The 14,030-nt window shown below is 40.6% G+C and overlaps 1 pseudogene; it reads left to right on the top strand.

Moving 5' to 3' along the window:
* The first annotated feature begins 133 nt into the window (after nucleotides 1-133).
* LOC132652004 (zinc finger protein ZFP2-like) lies at nucleotides 134-14,030 on the top strand (annotated as a pseudogene).

Raw genomic sequence — 14,030 nt, 5'->3', positions numbered from 1 at the left:
AGCTCACTTGCTCCATATGCTTGGGCTGCCTTTCAGACCCAATCACCATAAGCTGTGGACACAGCTTCTGTCGGGCCTGCCTCTGCCTTTTCTGGGAAGACCTGCAAGTTCCTGTCCACTGTCCCCCGTGTAGGCATCCATCCCAGCAGAAGGACTTCAGAACCAACGTTGTTCTGAAGAAGCTGGTGTCCATTGCCAGACAGGACAGCCTCATGAAGTACCTGAACTCTGAGGAGCACAAGTGTGTGACCCACAAGGAGGCAAAGAGGATCTTCTGTGAGGAGAACAGGATCCTCCTCTGTCAATGGTGCTCTGACTCTCAGGAGCACAAGGGTCACAGACACTGTCCCATTGAAGCAGCTGCTGAGAGGCAAATGGTAAGTAATGGTTCTGAGAGAACATGACAGCTGGAGAGAGGAGGCTTAGGAGAGCACAGGAAGATTCCTGTCCTGATGATGTTGAAACAATTACATTCTGAATGGAGGCTTTTTTAAAACAGCTAATGGAGAAAGGGTAATCACAAATGTAAACACAGTTTCAGAAAATAATAATGTAAAGAAAATTTCTAGTTTTATGATTCACTATGCTCAGGTCACTGGAAAATGACATAGTAAATTCATATCTTCAAAAATGTCCATGACTGGAGACTAAATGAGAAAAAAAAATACATTGGAATTAGCTAGAGAGAAGGATCTGGGCATCCCAACCAGATACAAGTTACCCAGACAGTCAGGCTCATAAATCACTTAAGTGAGCAAAGGGTTATGTTGTATTTTTTATTTCTCTTCCCTGAAATCTAAAATTCATAGTCAACAATAGTAAAAAATAAAGGATATTGTGATCCTTCCACTCTCCCTACAGTAATGTGTTCATTGCCTAAGAGTTCATCAGTAGGATTCATTTACCTAAAGTGGATATTTTTTACTTTTTACAGGAGAAATTTCTAAATCTAATGGCATCTTTATGGGAGAAGCTCCAAGAAAATCAGGAGAGTCTAAATGCAGAGAACAGAATGTCAACTCAGTGGATGGTGGGTATGAGACTGATGCTGAAAATCAGCTTGAAAATAGGTTGAGGCAGCTCTCTTGCAAACCTGCTCATTCAAAAGTTGAGAATAAGGCATGGGTGTTGATAATAGGAAAACCTTTTCTGCAGGCCTCTAATTCTGAGTGTGGTATACAAGTCTGCACTCAGAGAGCATGGCCAAGCTGTGGCAGAGAATGTTGAGACTAATGAGTGACTTGCTGACAGTTTGGCACAGTGCCTTGACTCTATGGCTGTGTCATGATATTTAATCACTACATGCAGAATTTCAAATTTGTATGAAAGTATGAATTACCAATGAATACCTTTTCTTCAGGTGGCTCAGGATATCATTAATTTGATAAAAATTCTTAGCAAAATTATGGGTTCATTGATTGTGCCATTAACAAAGTAGAATTGAATGAAATAAAATAATTTCCATTTCTGAAAATACAGCAAATCAGTGTGCAGCACACTGACAGGATCCACTAGTCGAATTTAAACATAGAAGAAGTCAGTTGAGAGGATAAAATGTTCTGTAAATGTGATCTAGAATGTCCCTTTTTCTTCAGGACTACGTGTCTCTTCAGAAAGAAATGATCAGGTTAGAGTATAGGAAACTACAGCCAGTCCTCTATGAAGAAGAAAAGCAGCATATAGAGTGTATGAGAAATGAAGCCCAATGTATTTTAGAACAACTCAGGAAAAGTAAAGCTCTGATGGTCCAAAAGAGGAACCAACTGAAAGAAATGTATCGGGAGCTGATGACAATATCTCAGCAGTCATATGTGGTACTGCTCCAGGTGAGCATGGAGGAGTTCATGAAAGGGCTTTGTTATCTGAGGCCCACACTCTGGCTCTTATACCTAAGATAGCTGTCTACATTCCCTGCAATTATTGTCAGTGGATTTCCTTTTTAGGGATAACCTGGAGACACTAGTTTTTGCCATGATCTTAAAAGAACAAGCTTTTGACAGTGTGTCAGTAGATTCCCTATTAAATATCACATCTTTTTTTTTTTGTTTTTGTAGCTTGCTTCTTTGAAATCCCATTTTCAGTTATTCCTGTTACCAAACATTCCAGTGAGCTTCTACTTGAATATTTCACCTCTATTTATACACAGTTTACCTAATTTCTTCTTTTTAAAGCTGTGTTTTTGAGGGTACTTTGGGAAATAGTGGTTTTGATATATGGTCTTCTTTTTGTGGTACTAGCTGGCTTGAAACTCACAGTTATCATAAGGCCTTAAAACTCTAAATTCTGGAATTATAGCTATGAGGTACCAGTCAGGGGTGAAGTCACAGTTTTGAAGTATTCTCCATAAAAAGTATTCCTATGCTTTGTAGGCAGGCTCAAGGAAAGTCCCCTTTGCAAAGCAAAGTACAATCACTATGCATTTTCTTCTTCAGTGTTACTTTCACAGTGTGAGTTCATCAAGATTTCTCCTCTGCTAATCTTAGTTGGCTTTATTCTGAGACATGAAAATATATTTGCAGGGTGGATCAGTTTGATGATGACTGACATTTATCTGAACTTTATAATCAAACATTGTATGCCATGTCTTCAGAAATCTTAACTATTCTTGTTGTCTTTGCAGGATTTAGAAGACATCTTCAAAAGGCAAGTATAGTCATCATTGCAAGCCAGGATCCTTGAAGTGTGCTATAAAATTGACGAAGCTGCCTTAGCAAACTAAAAATATACTTTAGATAGGAATACTCAATTGCTTGTGTATGATGGTTGAGATTGGTTTCATGTACATGACATTTGTTCTTCTTTACCAGAAAGTGCCTTTACTTACTACATAATAGTGAAGCAGTGTATACAAGAGGGCTTGGTGATAAAATATCTACTTTTGAAATCATAAACCTTGAAGTACATCACCCTTTTTTTCTAGTAGTAGAAGAAATGGCAGAATGCATGGAAAACCAAATGGGAAGCCCGAAGGCTTCAAAAAGAACATCTGGGGGAAACAGCCCTGTCTTCTGTTCGTGGGGTCACTATGATATCAGAAAATGCTTGTGTGAAAGATGTTCAGACAAGTGTTTATTTGTACTAATTAGATTTGTTCTCTTTATGTGTGTGCATGCATGCATGTGTGCCATTGTACATGTGTGGAGGTCAGAGGATGACTTTCAGAAGTCAGTCCTTTCCTTCCACCACAGGTTCCTGGGATTGAACTCAAGTTGCCAGGCTTGTGTGGGAAGGGATTTAACTCCTGAGTCATTGTCTGAACTTGGAGTGAGCATTTCTCCTCATCAGTGTGATGGTGTCTTTAGCACCAGGCAGATCAAAGTCTTCCTCTCCTTGCAGAAGTGAGTCAGTGCAGCTGTGCATGCCCCAGGTGATGAAACCAGAGCTCAGTGTCCTGCCCATCACTGGACTGATTGAGAGGTGCAAGTGCTTCCTAGGTAAGTATCAGCACTACTGAAATGACCAAAGTTGCCCTTCAACAATGACATAAGTGTTGTGTATATGAATTTGTAACTCCTCTGAAGGTTATGTCATTGTAAGTCACATTTCTAATAGTGTTTATTCATGTGGTCACTTAACAAACAACAAGCATAAATGAACATGAATATAATGTTGTATGTGATCCAGGATGAAAATATAGTAACACCTGTTCCTTGAGACATAAGAAATGATAATTAATTCAGGACCATCTAAATCATTCTAAGTGTTGGAGTTATTTGATTGTTTTCCCTTAATCATTTTAGCAGTTGAATTTTTTAAAAGTATGTTACACTTCTTAGTTTAAAAATATATAAAATATAGTGGTGTACACTTGTAATCCCAACATTAAAATGTGGAGCCATGAGGATTGCCTATGAGTCTGAGGCTAGCCTGTTTGAAATAGGGAGTTCCAAGCCAGTCAAAAATATATACCAAGGCTCTCTATCAAAAAAGAATTTAGTAAACATAAAATAACTATATACACCAAGGCATATATCATGAGCAATAAAAATAAAACAAATAGATAGGTCAAGAGGCAGTGTCTTAATTCCCCTGTTAGATCTAAATGTGAATTGTGACTTCATATGGAAAGAGTATCAGAGGAGGGAGGGGTTAAACCAGACAATTACAACCAGGGAACCACTTCTAATGCACATTTATTCTTTACTTGAGTATAAACATGAGTGCTTACATGCAAATAAAAATACCATCATCATTGCTTCTATTTTAGAAATAACTATTAATGGAAACAGGTAAGGACAGTCTTTGCTCCAGACCTAGCTGCAAAGTACACATCTTCCATTTGCCAGGTGTAATGAAAAGCCACCTCTACAGCATCAGCAAATTTTTATCAGGATCCCATTCAGTTTCTTGTGGAATTTCTTGACTTTGAAGTATTTGAGCTACATTTAACCTGCTACCCTTAGCCTTCTCTTTTATAATTCAGGCAATCTCCAGGTACCTCTCTCACCTAAGAATTGTAAACAGTCTTTTCAACTAAATAGTTGTCTTTTGCCTCTTCCTACAGTGAACATATTCTTTGGAAATGCAATCTTACTCCATGACAAGATGAACCTATTTGATGTCATGAAAAGATTCACCTTTAGCTCTCACCATCAGGAGACATCTGTAGGATCAGCTGGACACTATTTTGCTTCCTGTGGATCACAGAGCTTCTTCTCTAGGAAATATTACTGGGAGATGGATTTAATGGACTCTCCTGACTGGGCTGTAGGAGTCTGTGAGGATGAGTATTTAACAAATACAAGGCAGCAGACTGAACCTGAGGGTGTGTTTCTCCACGTGTGTGTGAAACAGGGCAATCAGTACAGTCTCCTCACCACCTGCCCAGTAATTCACCACTATATAGAGAAGCCAGTGGGCCGGGTTGGTGTGCTCCTTGATTGTGAGAGTGGATGTGTGAGTTTCCTGGATGTAGCCAAGAGTTCCCTCATGTTCAGTTACCCTCTGGGTGCCTTCAATTACCCTGTCAGGCCTTTCTTCTCCTTTGGTGGCACATTTTGATAGAAAGCTGTAATCCAGTACTTCAGTGCTGTTTAAGTATTTCCTAATATAATGTTATTTTTTGCCATTAAATATTAAAATACCATTAAATATAAAACATGGTTAACTGTGTTTTCTTTTCTTTGTGGCCCCCAGAGTCTACCCAGAACACCTTTTAAAGCAGGTTTCTCTAGTTTCATTTTTTGTTTCTTAGTTTTTGCATACATGTCAGAAGTACTAATTAGGAATGAAGCTCAAGTTCAGAACTAAAGCCCTTTTTAAATATGCTCAGGAACCCAGTTGGATTTAGAATCATAAAAATATTATTTAGATGTAGGATGCTATCTTAATGCTTCCTAGCACTGATGTGTATTGTGCTGGCTAATTTTATTTTAAATTGACACAAGATAGAGTTTATGTGGGGGAGGGATAGTTGGGTGTGGATGGGTTGGTGTGTGTGTATGTAGACTTGCCTGCCCGGGAACTAGCTCTGTAGACCAGGCTGTCCTCAAACTCACTAAATATCACGACACATCTTCACTTTTAAATGTTCATTGCAATGACTCATTGGTCTGGTTCAAGTTATCTGGCTTTCTGATTCATCAATATTAGGTCCTCAATGGGACTCCTTTCAGTTATGCTATTGTTGCCCTGTGTTATAAAAATCCTGCAGCTTTAAATCAGCAGGATTGGCCAACCTCTTCATATGTCCCAGTCCTTCACAGATGATACAGATGTTGGGATGGGCCAACTCTGAAACCTGGAGCTGAGCCTGGGTGATAGCAGAGCTGGTTGGCCCATTGACTCTCCCTTATCACCACCACCAGGGTGAGCTCTCCAGCACTTCTCTTTATAGGACTCCCAGTGCTGCCATGGGCAGGTGGCAAGGTCAGCTTTCCTGATCTCATGCCCTAAAGCTGGGCAGCTCTACCACACCCATGACTCCAAAGCCAGCTCCACTGTGCTGCCCAGCAGAGGCACTGGGCCCACTCTCCCAAATGCTGCAGCCTGTGAGGTGCTGGGATAGCTCTCTTGCTCTCAAACCCTGGGACTGGCTCACCAATGCCTTCCCCATCAGGGAATACACAGCCCTACTGTGTTGCCCAGGAGAGGTACAGGCTTCACTCTTCCAAGTGCTTTAGCCAGTAGGGAGCAGGGCTAGCTCTTGCTGTTAGAGGTAGTTTTTGTGCACTGTGTGTTTAAAAACTGATTTCTGTACCCAGAGATCTGGTTTCAGTCCAGGCCTTAGCACTGTCATTTCTAGGAAACATCTCCTGCCTCAATGTTGTGTAAACATTGTTCTTACTAACCTTCTGATTAGTTAATAAAGGGCTGAACTGTCAATAGCAGGGAAGGAAAGGATAAGGAGGGACTTCTGATCTCAGTGATGGGGTCCTGGGTTGGGGGGAAGGCATCCTCAAAAGAGGGTTGGCATGAGGACACAGATGAGTAAGGAGGTGCAAGAGAAATACTTAGATGGCAGGTAATGAGCCACACAGCTGGAAAGTAGGCTGGTGTTAGAATAGGTCAGTATATTCTCAGCTATAGTCCCAGATGGTTATAATAAAAAAATAAAAGTTTGCATGTCATTATTCAGGAGCTAGGGTAGGCATATCAACCACTTTGGAAATCAATCTGGCTCTTGTGCTGTCTCTTGAGTTTTTGATCTTAGCCACTGTGATGGGTGTAAGGTAAAATCTTAGGGTTGTTTTGATTTGCATTTCCCTGATGGCTAATGAGCTTGAGCATTTCTTTAAGTGTTTCTCTGCCACTCGATATTTCTCTGTAGAGAATTCTCTGTTTAGCTCTGTACCCCATTTTTTGATTGGATTACTTGATTTTTTGCTGTTTAACTTCTTTAGTTCTTTTTATATACTGGATTAGGCGGAGTTCAGGGAATCTTAGGAAAGAATTGGGAAACAGTAAGATCTGGAGAGGACAGGAACTCCACAAGGAGAGCAACAGAACTAAAAAATCTGAACACAGGGCTCTTTCCTGAGACTGCTATTTCAACCAAGGACTATACATGGAGATAACCTTGCACAGATGTAGCCCACGGCAATTCAGTATCCAAGTGGGTTCCATTGTGATAGGAACAGGGACTATCTCTTACATGAACTGGTTGGCCTGCTCTTTAATTACCTCCCCCTGATGTTGAAGCAGCATTACCAGGCCACCGAAGAGGACAAGGCAGTCACTCCTGATGAGACCTAATTGACTAGATCAGAAGGAAGGAAAAGAAGTCCTCCCCTATCAGTGGACTTGGGGATGGGCATGCATGCAGAGGGTGGAGGAATGGAGGGATTGGGACAGGAGGAGAGAGAGAATTGGGGCAGATACAAAGTGAGTAAAGTGTAATTAATAAAGAAAAATAAAATAAAATAAATTAAAAAAACATTTATTTCGAGTGTGTTGCAAACATAAAATAGCTTAAAAATAAAGAATAGGAGAAAGTCACTTTTTTCTTTTTTCTTTTTTTTCCTTTTATTTTTTTTTTCAGAAAAAAAAAACAATCCCTTGTTTTAGGATAATGAGACCCTGCTTTTTTTTTCTGTCTCAGATAATGAATGATTACATTTTATTAGATAAAATATGGATTCAAAGATTTCAAGGATCAACAAATCTGCCTACAGTGCATCTCTGTGCTCCGGCTTGACACCACTTATTTAGACTCACACAGATACATAACATTTTTAGGATGCTGGAATCCAGATCAGTGTACTGATCATACCCACGGCTTTATCATTAAACTAGAGCCTAAGTCCTAATTAGTAATTCTCACCAGCACGCAAAAACAAAAAAACAACAAACAAGAACCAGTGTGAAAGGAAGTGTTCTGGGTAGAATATATGAATCACAGATACTCAGCCATTTTCTTTTACCCTTTATAGCATTATATTATTTAATGGCTACAAAACATTATAGTAGGAAATACTTAAACAGCACTAAAGTAGTAGATTATAGCTTCCTACGCTCTTGTGTAGCCAGTGGAGAAGAAATGCCTGACAGAGTAAGGGCCAAAGATTGGCACAACTGAGACACACTCCATTGGAGAGAGCCAACCCCTGATATTATTGGTGATGGTCTGCTAGGCTTGTACACAGGGGCCCATCATAACTGTCTTGGAAGAAGTTTTATCCAGCCACTAATAGAAGCAAATGGAGAGATACACAGCCAAACAATTGGCAAGACTCTAGAAGAGTCTTGTGGAAGAGTGGGAGGAAGAGTTGAGGGAGCTGAAGGGGTCAAGGACAGCACAGAAAGACATGCAAAGTCAATTAACCTTGGTCCATAGGGTCTCACAGAGACTGGACCACCAACCAAAGAGCATGCATGGGATGGGCATAGGCTCCCTATGCATATATAGCATATATGCACCTTGTTCTTCAGGTAGGTTCCCTAACAACTAGAATAGACACTGTCTCTGATTCTTTTGCCTGCCTTTGGATTCCTTTCACATAAATGGGGTGCCTTGTCTGGCCTCAGTGGGAGAGGATGCAGCTAGTCCTGCTGTGACTTGATGTACCAGGGTGGGATGGTGCCCATGATGGGCTTCCAAATCTCAGAGGATAATGGGATTTGGGAATGGATGAAGGTGGGACTGAGAGGAGAGACTGAGGGTGTTTCAATCAGGCCATAAAGTGAACAAAATAAATAAATAGGAAAACAATTTAAAATAGCCCCTTACCTATTTTTGGGTCAATATATTTTTTACTTTTTTTATTTAATACAATTCATTCACTTTGTATCCTGTCTATAGCCCCTTCTCTCCCCCCTCCCAGTCCCACTGTCTTTCCCTCATCTCCTCCCATGCCTCTCCCCAAGTCCAGGTGGATCAGCTGGACACCAAGAGGACCTCTTCCCCATCCACCTGACCCTAGTATATCAGGTCTCATCAGGACTGGCTGTATTTGTCTTCTGCTGAGGTCTGGTAAAGCTGTCCCCACCTCAGGGGAAAGTGATCAAAGAACTAGCCACTGAGTTCATATCAGAGACAGCCCTTATTCCCCTTACTATGGTACCCACTTGGAGACTAACCTGGCATGGGCTATATTAGAGCAGGGGTTCTAGGATATCTCCATGCATGTTACTTGGTTGGAGTATCAGTCTCAGAAAAGACCCCCTGGGCACAGAATTTTTGGTTCTGTTGGTGACCTTGTGGACTCCTGTCCCCTCCAGGTCATTCTATCTCCTTCTTCTTTCCTAAGATTACCTGCACTCTCTCCAAAGTTTGGCTATGGGTCTCAGCATCTGCTTCAATACCTTACTGGGTAGAGTCTTTCAGAGGCCCTCTCTGGTAGGCTACTGTCTGGTTCCTTCGAAAAAACTTTTTTTAAAGGAACGAATGAAGGAAGAAAGGAAAACAGGAAGGAGAAAAGAAAGGAGAGCATAGCTTTAGTCCCAGCATTGGGAGGCAGAAACAGGAAGATCTCTGTGAATTCCAGGCCAACTTTGTCTACAGAGTGAGTTCCAGGAAAGTCAGAGCTACATAAAGAAACCCTGTCTTAGCCAAACAATATGACAAACTAGGGGAGACTTGTGGAAAAGTGAGAGGAAGGATTGAGGGAGATAGTGCAGTCAAGCAAACCACAAGACCTGTAGAATAAAGTAACCTGGGCTCATTGGGGCTTACAAAGATTGAACCACCAACCAGAGGGCATTAATGGGATGGACCATGTAGCAGATGTTCAGCTTAGTCACCATATGGGTCCCCCAACAAGGTGAGTAGGATTTGTCTCTGACTCTGTTGCCTGCATCTGGATCCCTTTCTCCTAGCTGGGCTACCTTGTAAGGCCTTAGTGGGGGAGGATGTGCTTAGTCCTACTGTGACCTGAGGTGCCAGCGTGGGTTGGTACCCATGGGGTGTATACTCTTCTCTGAGAAGGAAAAAGGTGGGGGCTTAATGAAGAGATTGGGAAGAAAGGAGGAAGAAGGCTAAGATAAGGCTGTCAAGTGGTTAAATAAATAAATAGGTAAATGGAAGAAAAAATGAAACCCTGTTTTAAAAACAGGTGAGGAAAAAATAGTCAACCATCTTTTATATTTAATAGAATTTTAATATTTCATAGCAATAGAAGGAATAAATTTACAGAAGGAAACCCTTAAACAGCACTAAAGTACTGGATTACAGCTTCCTATGGTCATGTGTGGCCAGATGAGAAGAAAAGCCTGACAGGGTAATTGAAGGTGCCAGGAGAGTAACTGTATATGAACGAAGTCTTGGCGACTTTCAGGAAACTTGCACATCTATCTTCACAACCAAGGAGCACACCAACACAGCCCACTGGCTTCTCTACACAGTGATGGGTTTATTCTCACTTGGTGAGGAGACTGTACTGATTACTCTGCTTCACACACACAAGAGGAAATGCACCCTCAGGTTCAGTCTGCTGGTTTCTCTTCCTCAACCAGGCATCCTGACACACCCCTACAGCCCAGTCCCAAGAATCCTTCAAATCTAGTTCCCAGGAATACTTTCCAAAGGTGAAGCTCCATGATCCCCAGGCAGCAAAATAGTGTCCCGCATATTCCACTATTATTTCATAAGTAAAGGCACTTTCTGATAAAGAAGAACAGATATCATATACATGAAACCAATCTCAAGCATCATACACAAGCAATTGATTATTCCTGTCTAAAGTATATTTTTAGATTGCTAAGGCAGATTGGTCAGTTTTATAGCATACTTTAAGGATCCTGGCTTGCACTGATGACTATACTCACCTTCTGAACATGTCTTCCAAATCCTGCAAAGACAACAAGAATAGTTTAGATTTCTGAAGAAATGACATACAATGTTTGTATATGAAGTTCATACAAATGTTAGTCATCATCACACTTATTGATCTTTCAAATTTATTTTGATGTCTTAAGAGAATACCAACCAAGCAAATGAGCAGAAGAGAATTCTTGAAGAAATCAGACTATGAGGGCAATAATTAAGAAGAACATGCATACATAGTGAACATACATTGCTTTACAACCTGCAGCTGTTTACAAATGTGACATTCTTTGAGCCTGTCCACAATGCACAGGCATGCTTTTACTAAGACTACTTTAAAAGTATGACCTCACCCCTGCCTGACACCACATGCCTAAAATTCCAGAATTTGGGGTTTTAAGACCTCAGGATTACTGTGAGTTTCAGGCCATCATTCACCACCAAAAAAAGTTCATACTTCGAAGATTCATCTTCCAAAGAACACACAAAATTACATTTTGTAAAGAGAAGAAAATAACTATAAATTTCATTAAAACTGTACATAATTTTAAAGTAGAGACAAAAAGGATGAATATGTAGTAACAGGAATAACTCGGTTTGGGATTTCAAGGAAGCAAGCTACAAAAGCAAAAAAATAAGGAGATGTTCAATGGGGAATCCACTGACACAGGGTCAAAAGCTTGCTCTTTTAAGGTTATGACAGAACATAGTGTCTCCAGATTATCCCTAAAATCCACTAACAATAGTGCAGGGAATGTAGACAGCTATCTTAGATGTAATAGTCACAGTGTGGGCCTCAGATAAAGAAGCTCTTTCATGCACTCCTCCATGCTCCCCTGGAGCAGCACCACATATGGCTGCTGGGACACTGTCATCAGCTCCCGATACATTTCTATTAGTTGATCCCACTTTTGGACCATCAGGTCTTCACTTTTCCAGAGTTTCTCTAAAATAGTTTGACCTTCATTTTCCATACACTGTACATGCTGCTCTTCTTCTGCATTGAAAACTGTATGGAATTTCCAAGATTCAAACTGGATGGCAGAATTTTGAATACAGTGGAGAAAGGAAAAGGAGGCAAAACTATTGAAAAAAGATTAGTACATCTAAGCAACTTTAAATGGGATTGACTTCCTGTAAGCATAATGAATACAAAGAAGTTTCTGTTAAATCAAATGTCATGACTAAGGTAGTGAAGGCAACTTTCAGTAACAACTGTAACCCCACTAAACAACAAGCTACATTCTCAGGGAGGAAATATTGTACATGCCTTGAAAGAAGGAAAACATTTACTAGCAAATTAGGCCTTAAACATTTTTTTAAGTTTTATTAATTATACTTTATTCACTTTGTATCCCTCCATAAGCCCCACCTCCTCCCCTCCTAATCCCACCTTCCCTATCCCTTCTTCAAGCATGCCCTTCCCCGAGTCCACTGATAGGGGAGGTCCCTCTCTCCTTCCTTCTGATCTTAGTCTATCAGATCTCATCAGGAGTGGCTGAGTGGCTGCATTATCATCTTCTGTGTCCAGGTAAGGCTACTCCCCCCTCAGGGGTAGGTGATCAAAAAGCATGCCAATCAGTTTATGTAAGAGGTAGTCCCTCTTCCCATTACTATGGAACCCACTTGGACACTGAACTGCCATGGGCTACATCTGTGAAGGGTTTCTAGGTTATCTCCATGCATGATACTTGGTTAGAGTATGAGTCTCAGGAAAGACCCCTGTGTTCAAATTTTCTGGTTCTGTTGCTCTCTTTGTGGAACTCCTATACTCTCCAGATCTTACTATTATTTCCCACATCTTTCATAAGATTCCATGCACTCTTCCCAAAAGTTGGCCATAAGTCTCAGCATCTGCTTTGATAGTCTACAGGGAAAAGCCTTTCCATGGTCCTCTGTGGCAGGTTCCTAACTTATTTCCTGTTTTCTTCTTCTTCTGATGCCCATCCTCTTTGCCTTTCAGGATGCGGACTGATCACTTTAGTTAGAGTCCTCCCTCTTGTTTAGTTTCTTTACAAGTACAGATTTTAGTAGGTTTATCCTATATTATATATATATATGAGTGAGTATATACTGTGTGTGCCTTTCTGCTTCTGGGACAGCTCACTCAGGATGATCTTTTCCAGATCCCACCATTTACCTGCAAATTTCATGATTTCCTCATTTTTCATTGCTGAGTAATATTCCATTGTGTAGATATAGCACAATTTCTGAATCCTCTCTTCAGTTGAGGGGTGTCTGGGTTGTTTCCAGCTTCTGGCTATTACAAATAAAGCTGCTACAAACATGGTTGAGCAAATGTCTTTATTGTGTACTTTTCCCTCTTTTGGATATATGCCTAGGAGTGGTATGGCTGGATCTTGAGGAAGTGCTATTCCTAGTTTAGACCTTAGAGTTTATCAGAGGACACATAAAGAAAGAAAGCTCATGTGTGCATTCAGTGTGAGAAACACTTTAGCACTAAATCTTCCCTTACTATTCATCAGAGAATTCACACAAGAGAAAAGCCTTTTAGATGCAGTGAATGTGATAAAACCTTCAGGCAAAAGTCAGCCCTCATTGTACATGAGAGGACTCATACTGGGAAGAATCCCTTTGAATGTTGTGAGTGCGGTAAAGCCTTCCAATATAAGTGGTACCTCAAAATGCACCAGAGAACTCACACTGGTGAGAAACAGTATGAATGTAAAGACTGTGGAAGAGCCTTTCTGAAGAGGTCATACCTCAGAATGCATCAGGGAACTCACAAGAGTGATAAACATTATGAATGTGAAAAATGTGGAAAAACTTTCCATGATAGGTCATACTTCAACATGCACCATAGAACACACACTGGTGAGAAGCCCTATGCATGCAATGAGTGTGGAAAAGCCTTTTACCAAAAGTCAGACCTCAGGAGGCATCAGAGGATCCACAACAGTGAGAAATTACCTGAATGTAAAGAGTGTGAAAAAAAGCCTTTCAAAATAAGTCATACCTCACAACTCATCAATGAATGTAAAGTGTGGAAAAGCATTTCAAAACAAGTCGTATCTCAACAAGCATCAGATAAGTCATGTAGGTGAGAAGTCCTATGAATGCAATAAATGTGGGAAAACCTTTCAGTGGAAGTTAGTCCTCAATGAGCATCATAGAATTCACACAGGTGAAAAGCCCTATGAATGCATTCAGTGTGGGAAAACGTTTGGCTATAAATCATCCCTTATTGTACATGAGTTGATTCATTCTGGGAAGAAACCCTATGAACGTCTCTGTATGTGGAAAAACCTTTTCACAGAAATCAGACCTAAGTAGGCATCAAAAAACTCACAGTCATGGGGAGCTATGA

This window comes from Meriones unguiculatus, unplaced genomic scaffold, assembly GCF_030254825.1.
Source record: "Meriones unguiculatus strain TT.TT164.6M unplaced genomic scaffold, Bangor_MerUng_6.1 ChrUnknown_unordered_Scaffold_154, whole genome shotgun sequence".
Lineage (NCBI taxonomy): Eukaryota > Metazoa > Chordata > Mammalia > Rodentia > Muridae > Meriones > Meriones unguiculatus.
Note: the sequence above shows the minus strand (reverse complement) of the source record. Positions and strands in the feature narration are given on the sequence as shown.